The sequence below is a fragment of the Taudactylus pleione genome, unplaced genomic scaffold (assembly GCF_031769625.1).
Source record: "Taudactylus pleione unplaced genomic scaffold, aTauple2 ptg000556l, whole genome shotgun sequence".
In the NCBI taxonomy this organism is placed as follows: domain Eukaryota; kingdom Metazoa; phylum Chordata; class Amphibia; order Anura; family Myobatrachidae; genus Taudactylus; species Taudactylus pleione.
The window spans coordinates 24,052,501-24,064,772 of record NW_028284958.1 but is presented as its reverse complement, the minus strand read 5'-3'; the positions used below and the strand labels follow the sequence as shown (position 1 = coordinate 24,064,772).

At 43.0% G+C, this 12,272-nt stretch overlaps 1 protein-coding gene across 1 annotated transcript in view; it reads right to left on the bottom strand.

The window, feature by feature from the left end:
• Positions 1 to 12,272, bottom strand: part of MAP2K5 (mitogen-activated protein kinase kinase 5) — a 105,871-nt gene that overhangs the window by 61,577 nt on the left and 32,022 nt on the right. The window lies entirely within an intron of this gene.

The window sequence follows — 12,272 nt, the reverse complement described above, 5'->3', positions numbered from 1 at the left end:
TACCCTGCCCTACATGATCTCCTATCAGGATGTATTTTATTTTTATTCATATATAGCTGATATTTTAACCACAATAGTAAATCAATATTTTCAAGGATATTTGTGTAATATTCTGAAATAAAGGCAATGGCAGAGCAGGGAGAGAGGAGAGGAATTCAACGGGGGGAAATGCTGAAGGAATTATTAACGCTACTTGCACCCAACGCTCTGCCAACTTAATTAGCTCATCATGAAACTGGACACTGACTTCCAGAGGATGGCTCTACAGTTTCTCAAGCAATTAAAAAAAGGGAAGCTTAATGATTTAATTATGGTGTGCGCCAATTCACCCGTGGAGACCCGGGTTAAATTTCTTGTGCATGGTACATGCCTGGTTTGGTTTACAGATCACTGACAGTACCAATTTAACATTTAATTATGGGGACGATTTGGGTCACAAAGAGAGAGCGCAGGTGGGTGGTGGGCACATCACAAGGAAGGGCAGGAATGTGCAGAATTCAGTATGAGATCTCAATTGCCTCAACTTACCCCACACACAAAAACTGTAAAGTGATTAATGCAGCCTAAATAAGGGCTCTGGTTACACTGTAACACACACCTTCCATGCACCTCTATCTTACTTAACAGCCAGTCCTTCAGATGAGTCTGTAGAAGCTGCAGTAATTACTTGTCCGTCTGCACCATTTGCATACTGATAACTGGCCGCAAGAGCGTTAACCCTTTTGCTGCCTGCAATACGCCACCTCCCATTCTAGGAGGAAAGTGTGTAATCCATAAATGGTCGTCCCAAATTGGGTGACCTTATCTTACCAGCTGGAAAAATGTCAGACTCATTTCAGAAATCATTTTTTCTGTCATAAGCTATTTTTATTTTTAAAAAATTTAATATCAGCTATTCTGGCACTTTCATCCTGTAAGTTGCATAACTATGAAAACTATAAATCAGGGAACAAAAGAAATTGTTACGCACAACATTCAGCATAGAAAGGACACTTAAAAATAAAATCTCATCAATTTAAAACGTAAGATAGACTAGATCACCTTTATCTGTTAGTGTTTTGTCTTTATGGATTGATTACATAACGCACTACACAGCAGTACCTTTTTAAAACAAGAAACAATCCCATACAAATATATGACCTGTTTACAGATTACACATGAACAAATCACTCAATCGTGAAAGCACAGTGATCAGTTTATGAAAAGTTTCTTTAGGTGTGTTTTGTCACACACAGTTTGTAAGCACTCTTATGCCCCTTTCTCACAGAGGCAAGTTGTGTGTTAGTGTAAATGGTTCAATCTGGTTTATCTGACCCGGGTCTGCGCCCCTGAGCCGGATAGGCTGCAGAAAGAAAGGGGGGTCCAGAGTTATATTGGTTAGCTCATTGGTGGATCAGAAACGTTTAATGACATAGCAACATGATGACCCTGTTCTGCAGGACAGATACAGGTCCAGTGCTAAGGACAATGACCCTGGGACCAAAGTGCAACATGGCTGGATCCCATGTTCATTATACCACCTCTGATCTTGGGTTTGTATGTGAAAGGGCAATAAGACATGCTTTAAGATGAACCATAAAAAAGTATTGCAGGTGAACTATTCTGAGGGTATTTAAATTATTTCAACAGAGTTTATAGATTTATTACCATTTAATTATACCGCGTAACCAAATTCTGTTGTGTTTAAATAATACTGTATCCCTAACACAACATCATTGGCTTACATTTCTGGTTAATAATGAATCCCAATGCTGGGATTTTCAATACTGCAATCTTTTCCCAGCCACACAGATTTAATTTATGGATCAGCAAGCATCGGTATACCAGCTAATGCATTACATCATCTCCCATCATACAAGATTGAAAAGACATGTCCTTTTTCAACAGTAGACTGCAATATGGATGGGGTTATATTTTAATACAAACTGCTTTACAAACTAATTACAATAATTAAAATAGAAGGAATAAAAAATTCTCGTCAGAGCTTTTCAATGTCAGATGTGTCTGCATAGCCCCTGGGACTCTTGTTGCGCAAACCTTTTAAATAGCCCTTTTTATTTTGCGTGACGCTTAAGTATGCAAAGAAGAAAAAACTCTGAATGCCTTTTCATTTAAGAATCAGCCTGTTTCTAATTAAAGTGGTGCCGGTAACTGGTTGCCTAAGTTTTAATCAGTTTCAATCACCTATTGATCTGCATACAGAAGCTAAGCAAAAATCATCTGAGTAAGAGATGGTTTGGGAATAGCTCGAGCTGAGAACAGACCCGGTGGCCTTGGGAAATAAGTCCTGTTTTAAGCATCCGATAAAGAAACCGTTCAGCGCGGCAGCCCAAGACCCAGTGCAGAATGACTTTAACTAACCAGCAGAAATTTATCATCTTCAGCCAAAATCAATGTTCTGATCAATCCCCCCAAACACTGCCGTCTGCAGGGACTGGCTGGCAATTTAGGGAAATTACACCATGTAAATGCTTGTGTTCTTAATTGAACCGTTTCATCAAGACGCTTTCCTGAGGCTACCCTCCATCTATCTGCCCTGTACCAGGCAGTTTGTCTTGTGAGATCTAGACTGCAGGAAGACCTGGAGCAAGCCAATGTAGAAATACTGATAATGGGACAGAGGTCAACATAAAGCAGTGAATGCACAAACAAATGAATGCGGTTATTACACCAGTAACATATCGTATTCGCTATTTTTAAGATTATTTGCAATTTATAAACTTTTTGTACTGTCATTTGCTGCAAAAATAACAGTTTCTCACCTAACATGTTAGCTGGATATTCAACTGGTAGGCATTAGTTTGCGATGAATATATATTTTATTTATTTATGAATATATATTTATTTATAAATATGTTTTGTACTCATACACATTATTTACAAATAACTTGAGTTTTGTTTTCCTTAAGCCAGTCACGCACGGTGCGATAGGCACCACGCAACGCAACTGGGGATCCGACGTCCGACATATCGTGCGGTCCCCACACACGGAGCGATCGTGCGGCCGACCGCCCGATATGCCGGCTCCCCCTCCCCTACCCGCATAGCGCTGCATGGGGTCGCACATCGCATACCCTGATCGACTGAACCTGCATTAAGATCAGGGGGTGCGATGTACGACCCCACGGGTGCTCGCTCGGTCCAACATCAGGCCCATACACGGTGCAATACAACATCCAAATCGTACAAATCCATCGGATCGGCTGCTTTATCGCACCATGCAGTGATCGCAAAAACGCGCTGTAGCGCGTATTTTACCCGGCATTAAGGACCAAGCACTCACCTTTAAAAAAAAAAAGCTGAGTCCCCGGGGACGCGCTGTGCTGCAGCCAATCCCTGTCAGGCTGTCAGGGATTGGCTGCAGGACAGCGCATCTCCTACGACAGCGCCACCATCTCTCCTGCAGCTGGCTGGCGTCACTGTGTCCTCACAACCTGGTCAGACACTAGAGAGCCAACTGTAGCTCCCTCCTCTGTCTCCATTCCCGCAGCTGCTATGCGCAGGCCCACCTGGTGAGATGGTCTCTGAGGAAATGGTCACAGTCATTCCTCTTGTGACCAGAAAGTTAACGCCTGGGCTGAGCTCTGGAGTCTGACAGTGCTACTGGCGGCAGATATGTATCGGACTCCGCAGCGGCTAAGGAGGTACGTTGGTTGGCGAGGCCCGGTCTGTGGGTAGCAGCCTCCAGCTGTTATGGAACCACAAGGCTCAGCATAACCTCATGCCTCACAGTATCTACTGTGGTGTTACAGGCCCCAGCATACTTCCCAGGTCTGTCCGAGTGCTATAGGACTACAAGTCCCAGCATGCTCTCCAAATGATATAGACTACAAGTCCCAGCATGCCCTCCAAATGATATAGGACTACAAGTCCTAGCACGCTCCAGTTAAATAGAACTACAAGTCCAAGCCAGCATACTCTCCTGCTCTTTTCCCTCCAGGTGACTCAGTAGCAGCGCGTCTCCGGGGCCACGGCCCAGCTGTCCTGCACGCATCACTAACAGCGCCGCTGTCATTCAAATAGGCACCGGTCATGAGCCAATCAGAGCTCGCAGACCGGCAGCCAATCAGCAGCGGCCGCCGGTCCGCGAGCTACAATTGGCTCACTCGCGGTGCCAGATTTTTATGACAGTAATGCTATTTTCAAGCAAGGGCTGCACTGAGTGCCGGGCTAGTTCAGCTGCCTGCTGATGCGGCGTAGGGGGCCAGGCAGCAGGTGAGGGCTGCTAGAGGGACACAGTTAGGTAAGAGGCTGCTGGGGTACTGTGTGGCATAACATCTAAAGGCCATGCATTACTGTATGGCACAATTTGTAAGGGGTATTAATGCGTGGCATAATGTGTAAAGGCCGGGCATTGCTGTGTGGCATAATGTGTTAAGGACATTAATGTCCGGCATAATGTGTAAAGGCTGGGCATTACTATGTGGCCTAATGTGTAAGGGGTATTACTACGTAGCATAATGTGTAAATATCAGGCATTGCTATGTAGCATAATGTGTAAAGGGCATTAATGTGTGGCATAATGTGTAAAGGCCGAGCATTACTGTGTGGCATGTGTAAAGGGCATTGTGGCATAAATGTGTAAATGCCAGGCATAACTGTGTGGCATTTGGTGTAAAGGGCATTACTCCATGGCACAAATGTGTAAAAGGCATTACTGCGTGGAATAAATGTGTTATAAGGGGTACTACTGTGTGACATAACTTGAATAAGGCCTACTTACTATACAGTGAAAAGCTAAAAGAGCAATCCCCACCAGTGAGCCGCAGTGACCGAATGGCATGTGTTCTCACTGCAGGGAGAGCTTGAGGTCAGCTCAGCATTTCCGTGAGTGCTGGGCACACCCCCTGCAGTGGTGAAAAGGGGAAGCATCTCAAGGACACACCCTTTTATACATGATCACACCCCTTTTTCGAAGTGCCCCTTTCTGAAATGTGCCTCCAGCCTGCCCTAACATGAAGACTAGGGCATTGCAGCAGATATCTGGAATATCTGCTGTGGTCTCCTGTACATAGTCAGATACATAAATATCGGGACATTGACAGAATTTTCATATTTTGGCCTCTATTCACCACCACAATGGCTTTGCAATGAAACAAACAAGATGTGCTTTAACTGCAGACTTTCAGATTTAATTTGAGGGTAATTACATCCAAATCAGGTGAACGGTGTAGGAATTACAACGGTTTATATATGTGCCTCCCACTTTTTAAGGGGCCAAAAGTAATGGGACAAACTAAACAATACTAAATCTAACTTTCACTTTTTAATACTTTGTTGCAAAACCTTTGCAGGCAATTACAGCCTGAAGTCTGGAACGCATAAACATCACCAGACGCTGGGTTTCATCCCTGGTGATGCTCTGCCAGGCCTCTACTGCAAATGTCTTCAGTTCCTGCTTGTTCATGGGGCATTTTCCCTTCAGTTTTGTCTTCATCAAGTGAAATGTATGCTCAATCGGATTCAGGTCAGGGGATTGACTTGGCCATTACATAACATTCCACTTTTTAGCCTTAAAAAACTCTTTGGTTGCTTTTGCAGTATGCTTCGGGTCATTGTCCATCTGCACTGTGAATGACGTCCAATGAGTCCTGAAGCATTTGACTGAATATGAGCATATAATATTGCCCGAAACACTTCAGAATTCATTCTGCTGCTTTTGTCAGCAGTCACATCATCAATAAATACAAGGGAACCAGTTCCATTGGCAGCCATACATGCCTACGCCATGATACTACCACCACCATGCTTCACTGATGAGGTGGTATGTTTTGGATCATGAGCAGTTCCTTTCCTTCTCCATACTCTTCTCTTCCCATCACTCTGGTACAAGTTGATCTTTGTCTCATCTGTCCATAGGATGTTGTTCCAGAACTGTAATGGCTTTTTTAGATGCTGTTTGGCAAACTCTAATCTGGTCTTCCTGTTTTTCTGGCTCACCAATGGTTTACATCTTGTGGTGAACCCTCTATATTCACTCTTGTGAAGTCTTCTCTTGATTGTTGACTTTGACACATATACACCTACCTCCTGGAGATTTGGCCAACTTTTGTGAAGGGGTTTTTCTTCATCAGGGAAATAATTCTTCTGTCATCCACCACAGTTGTTTTCCGTGGTCTTCCGGGTCTTTTGGTGTTGCTGAGCTCTCCTTTGCGTTCTTTCTTTTTAAGAATGTTCCAAACAGTTGATTTGGCCACACAATGTTTTTGCTATATCTCTGATGGGTTTGTTTTGATTTTTCAGCCTAATGATGGCCTGCTTCACTGATAGTGACAGCTCTTTAGATCTCATATTGAGAGTCGACAGCAACTGATTCCAAATGCAAATGTCACACCTATAATCAACTCCAGATCTTTTATCTGCTTAATTGATAATGAAATAACAAGGGAATAGCCCACACCTGTCCATGAAATAGCTTTTGAGTTGATAGCCCCATTACTTTTGGCTCCTTAAAAAGTGGGAAGCACATATAGAAACCGTTGTAATTCCTACACCGTTCACCTGATTTGGATGTAATTACCCTCAAATTAAATCTGAAGTCTGCAGTTAAAGCACATCTTGTTTGTTTCATTTCAAAGCCATTGTGGTGGTGAACAAAGGCCAAAATATGAAAATTCTGTCAATGTCCCAATATTTGTGCATCTGACTGTACATCCCAGTAGTTTTTAATATTTACATACCTCCAGAAATGGTCTTCTAGGATATTCCTCATATATCCTTTGATAAATATGCCTCTTATTACATAATGCCTTATTCATAGGCTAACCCATACTATCCCTTTAAAACGGGACATTCATGAATTACACAGGTTCTGTGGCTGGCTGACTTCAAGCTGCATTTCATCTGGTTTTAATAAGCCACAGAACCTGTGTAATCGATGACTATCATTTTAAAGGGATGGTATGGTAAGCCTACTTATTCACTATGGGTTTTGTGTACAGACAAGTCATATCACCTGGAAGATCATGGAGACATTAAACATGCATTTAAGGGGCATCTGGGAATATCTGATGGGTATTCTAGGGGTATGTGGGGATGTGTGGTGGCATGTGGGGAGGTCTGAGAAGCATATGGGGAGCTCTAAAGCATAAATTATGATGGGACCCAGAAATGGTCAGGTAGGACCCCATTTTTTTAAAGTGGTGGATCTCTGGGACCCACATATTTTGTCACTCAGCGCAATCACTGACCATGTATGGCCCAAAACGCGGGGCATTCTGTCGGTCTAAAGTTTCAGTTCCAATTGCAGCCCACTTATCTTGTAGCAACTGCCAAAGGTGACTTTGGCTCATTACTTTAACATCTCGAACACACCTTTCCAGATAATCCCAAAGGAGTTTAAATGGATTGCAATCAGGACTCTGGTGGCCAAACCATGTTCTTCAGCACCTGTTGTTGTTGTTTTGACTGAACATACTTTTTGCAGGCAGACTGCAGGTATGTTTTGGGTCTTTACCTTGCTGTAGTGTGAAACCACGACCAACAAGGCAGGTGCCGGAAGGGATGCTCCACACCAGATGTTGTTGTAGTAGCATTTGGAGTCCATGATTCCTTCGATCTTTATGAAGTCACCAACCACACCACCTCTGAAACATCCCGAGACCATAATGGAATCTTCTCCATGCTTGACTGTGGGCTGAATGCAAGCAAGAAGCATGCACTCGCCTACCCTCCAAACATAACCCCATTCATGCGGAACAAAATGCTCTGCTCCTGGACTTCACACCTAATTAATGATTGCAGACACCTGTGTTAAGCTAGTTAATAGATGAGGTAAGTGTTTCACCACAGGTGGCTGCAATCATCAATTAAGAGAAAAATCCAGGAGCAGAGCTTTTTGTACCGGGTGGAAGGGGTCATGTTGAAGGGTCTGCACTCGCCTGTTGCATGACAAACAACTTGCACCTCTTGGACCCAAATAACTCAAACTTTGATTTGCCTTTGAAAATAACCTTCTTCCACTGACTAATGGTCCAGCTCCTGTGCTTTTTTTTACCCACAATTGCCTTTTTTTATTTATGGGCCTAAGCAATGGTTTTCGGACTGCAACACATCCATTCAGGCCACCGGCTACAAGGCGGCGTTTGACACGCTTTTCTTCCTAGTTTTTATCAGAGCAGCACAGATCTGTTTGGAATCTGTCCCATTTAAAACACACTCTGATAAATTTGTCCTCCTGTTTTGTGCTCACTCGCGGTTGTCCAGGTCGTGGGTAATCACATACACCGTTGTTTACGACATATCTCTTTCACCCAAACTATGCCCTGCGTTTCTCAAAGCAACTATGCCAGATCGCTTTTCGATTGATAACTTCTTCTTGGGAGCCATTTACGAGACCACTTTACACGTTTTCACAAGTGTTCACAGTATCACACAATACAAGGTGAACACCAGAATTCTTCCACTGTGTATGTGTTGACGAATCGGTTTCAAAATAGCATTGAGCATGTAGCTGATATCACTACGAGCACCTTGTGACCTTGCAGGTGTAATTTGTTTATTTTCAGGGATCAGAAATTATTTGGCTGTTTGCATACCTCCCAACTTTTTTACCTCAGGAAGAGAGACGATTGTGCTCGGTGCAGCTGCATGCCTAAAATTAGGGGGTGTGACCTCAAAGTGAGGCAGTGTGGAATTGTGGTTAGGGGCGTTGCTTCATGGGGAACTCCGCACCCCCGAGTCACAGCAGGCGGCCTCATTTCTGTGCAACACACATATATCAACTTTATCCTTTACAGAGAAATTGACAAGTCTGGGGTTGTATTCAAATTAGCTGTAGTATTATATATACACACACATTACCAGTCTATATTCAACACCATGGAGGGCACAGGAGCAGCTTTAACTAGCTTTTGGGGATGCCGGACCATCCACGCAATTATAAAATAAATATATACATATATATATATATATATATATATATATATAAATATATATATATATATATATATACACACACATATACATATATATATACACACACATATACACACACATACACAAGGTACCTGTGGTCCATTACTCACACCTTATATCTTGTAATTTGCTGGGGTGCTTCTTTAGAGTTTCCACTGAACTATGGGTAACCCAATGATAAAGGATATCACATCTACTATATATAGAGATAAAGGCACTCGCCAGACTTTTGAAGTCAAAACATACCTTAAGCTTTATTAGCATGCACATAATTCATAGTTGCCAACGTTTCGGTTCCACTCCGGAACCTTTGCCTTTATTATTAAAGTAGAACATCTGAGGTGCACAAAGTGCCAGCTGTCTAAAGGTGCCCATACACAGCTCTACCCGGTCTCTGGGTCCAACCAATGAGCAGCTGGATCACAGTCTCATGTGGTCATGGACATACAGACAAGTGTGGCTAAATCCAGGGGAGTTTTAAGAGAGGAGGAGGTCCGTGTGCAGCCTCCTTTTGAGCCCCCTCCTCTCTGTCAGCGCACCAAGCGCAGTAGATTCTGGCTTCAGGCCAAGGCCTGCAGTTTTTTCCCGGGGACATCTTTTCTGCGCATGCAGCCGCCATTTTCTGCGCAAGGCCGCCACCATTTCTGTGGAGCAGCACACAGGGATCAGCGTAAAGGTGAGTATTATTAACTATGGGTACAGGGTGTGCGGTATGGGCCCCCCTGGACCCAGGGGCCCGTGCGCACACCTTGCACCCATTATAAAGACGCCGATGGCTAAAACAGAAAGCTATGGCAGTTCGCTGCTACTGCAATTAGACAGTCAGTCAGGAACACATTTACCTACCACCTTAAAGAACATTTATTTATTACTTCATTTAAAATACATCTAAACAAGCCATAGCTATATTTGATTAAACCACGCCACAAATGTAGGGCACTTGGCCGCAACCTTGGCCTATGAATTTAGTAACGGCAATGATAAATATAGACATTGCTCAATGTCTGAGAGACAGCTTTGTGCCCTGAAACCAGATCAGAACAGAGGAAGGTAGAGGCAGTAATGGTGGTTATAAAGGAAGCTAGAATAGATCTCCATTAAACAAAAGAAAAGCATAAGAGAAGAAACGGAGGACGAGTTCCAGACCTTTAAGTGTATCACAGCACACCCGCACAAACGTTTAATTAGGCGGTGAAATGGCGGCACAGAACCAGAGCTGTCTGTTCCTGAAGCAAGAGCAGGATGGATGGGGCACACTGACAGTTGTTTGAGGCTTAATTGGTTTTGTAAGAAAGTTAAATTCAAATAAACGTGCAGGCTCCTCATTTACTGCCAGGAATAAAGACATACAGACTTGTTAAAGGTGATGGGAAAACTTTTTATGACTTTAAACGAGCTCATCCTCTGGAGGTTTTCCGCTCTGTGATTTCTAATATATATCAGCTTTTCCCCTCACTTTTTTTTTTTTTGCTAAATCAATTAGCTATAGTTTATTGGTTTGTTGCCTACATTGTGTATCCTTCACTTTACAAAGCGTAGGAAAATATTATGAAATGTACGTGCCAGTGATCCAGAAGACAGCAAATGACAGTCCTCGGGTACAAGGAAATACAGGGCAAGGAATATTATCTACACATTTAATGGGGATTTCTACTTTAATGTGACCTCAATTCCTGCAGCTTTTACTAATCAAATATTGCCTCATCTTTTTAGCTTTCTTTTCTGCTTTTCCGCCATGTATTATATAAGAATATATTAGTTGTTTTACACTGCCACCAGAAATGACAGATCTCCGCTGTACTGTTTAGAAAAAAACCGTAAAGGGTCATGTCCAATGGAGATAAAAAATAAAACAATGCTGATACTGTTACTTCACACTGGCAAAAAAGCACAGAAGACAGTAATACCCTTTTTCCACCAAAATTCAGAGTCTGACCCGGAGTTGGAACAAAGTTCCTATCCTGATCAGACCCGGAATTTAGCCGGCGCCGACTCGGGATATTCCCGAGTCGGCGCCGCTCACACCGGAGTCGGGTCTGCATAGCCCCGGCTTTCCCGCCATGAAAGTGGACACTTGGAGATGACGTCATCTCCAAGCTCCACTGAAGCCGGACCAATCGGGCGGCTAGCAGCGCACTCCAGGTCATTTTAGCTCCGGTGTTAAAGGGGTATAAGATAAAGCAGTGTATTTACTAAAATGTGCAGAAAGGGGGGGAGATACGATCTACCAATTATCTGTAATGGAAAACACTTAAACATAAATCTTTTAATGCAATAAATGTGGTTTTGCTGACTAATGAAAAAGCAATCTACCAGTGTTGCCATCCCATAATTTTCACTGTCACATCCACTCTAGCTAACATGGGTAATATCGGGCTCCACATCTAGACTGTACTAAGTGCGAGGGCAATGGAAATGAAAAGGCCAGAAAATTCATGTATCACATCAAGGAAGACTAACTCAAGATCATAAGCTGGTAGAAACTACTTTGGGTAAATATATAGAGGTTCTGAACACAGGCCAATGACCAAATCACGTCAGCAGTTAGGAAACAGTAGGCTGTGTAGGCCTGAAAGTTGTACGTTTCTATGGCGACAGGACAGGCCTTGACCTCCCAATATGGTGTAAGCCTCTGGCAGTGCTGCTCTCATTAATTGACCTTACCAATTCAGTAATGTCCAGCAGAAAATGGGTTAACGATTGTTAGAGGCTAGAAGGGGGCTGGTGGGAATGCCTCCTGGTGATTCATATGAGGAAGGGGCTTCCTATACCTTTATTTCTTTACAGAAATGTTATTATCCCTGGGAAACAGGCTGGTGATTACAGTGCGTGGAGAATATTGTTTCAGGGTTCTGGACAGACAGATATTGCTACACAAACAAGTTTTCATCCAATTGAGCTGAGAAAAAAAAAAATCAATATATGGCTGCCATATTTCAACAAACAAACCTGCTGAGTCTGGATTAATACAGCATTCTATTGCACGAGTTAGTGTGACTGTGCATACAGCAACAAATAACACGATGCAACTCTGCTTTATCACCATAGGTTCCATTTTGTAGCAAAATACACGCAGGTGCTGTGTGATTGGTCACACAGGTGAGCTTAGAGCTGCACGTATGTGCAATCGAAACTTACCTCAAAATTATGATCAAACATCTTTTAGAACAATAATACAAAAGACTGTGTGAATGTAGGATAGACAAATAAGAAATCTAATTCTATATGTGTGCAATGTGCTCATACACATTAGCCACCCTGCATTTGCATTGTACATTTTATTTTTCAAGCAATTCTTTATAGCGATCAGAGGCCCTGATTCAGAGGAGCTCGCAAAAAGCGAGAGCTCGCTCTGA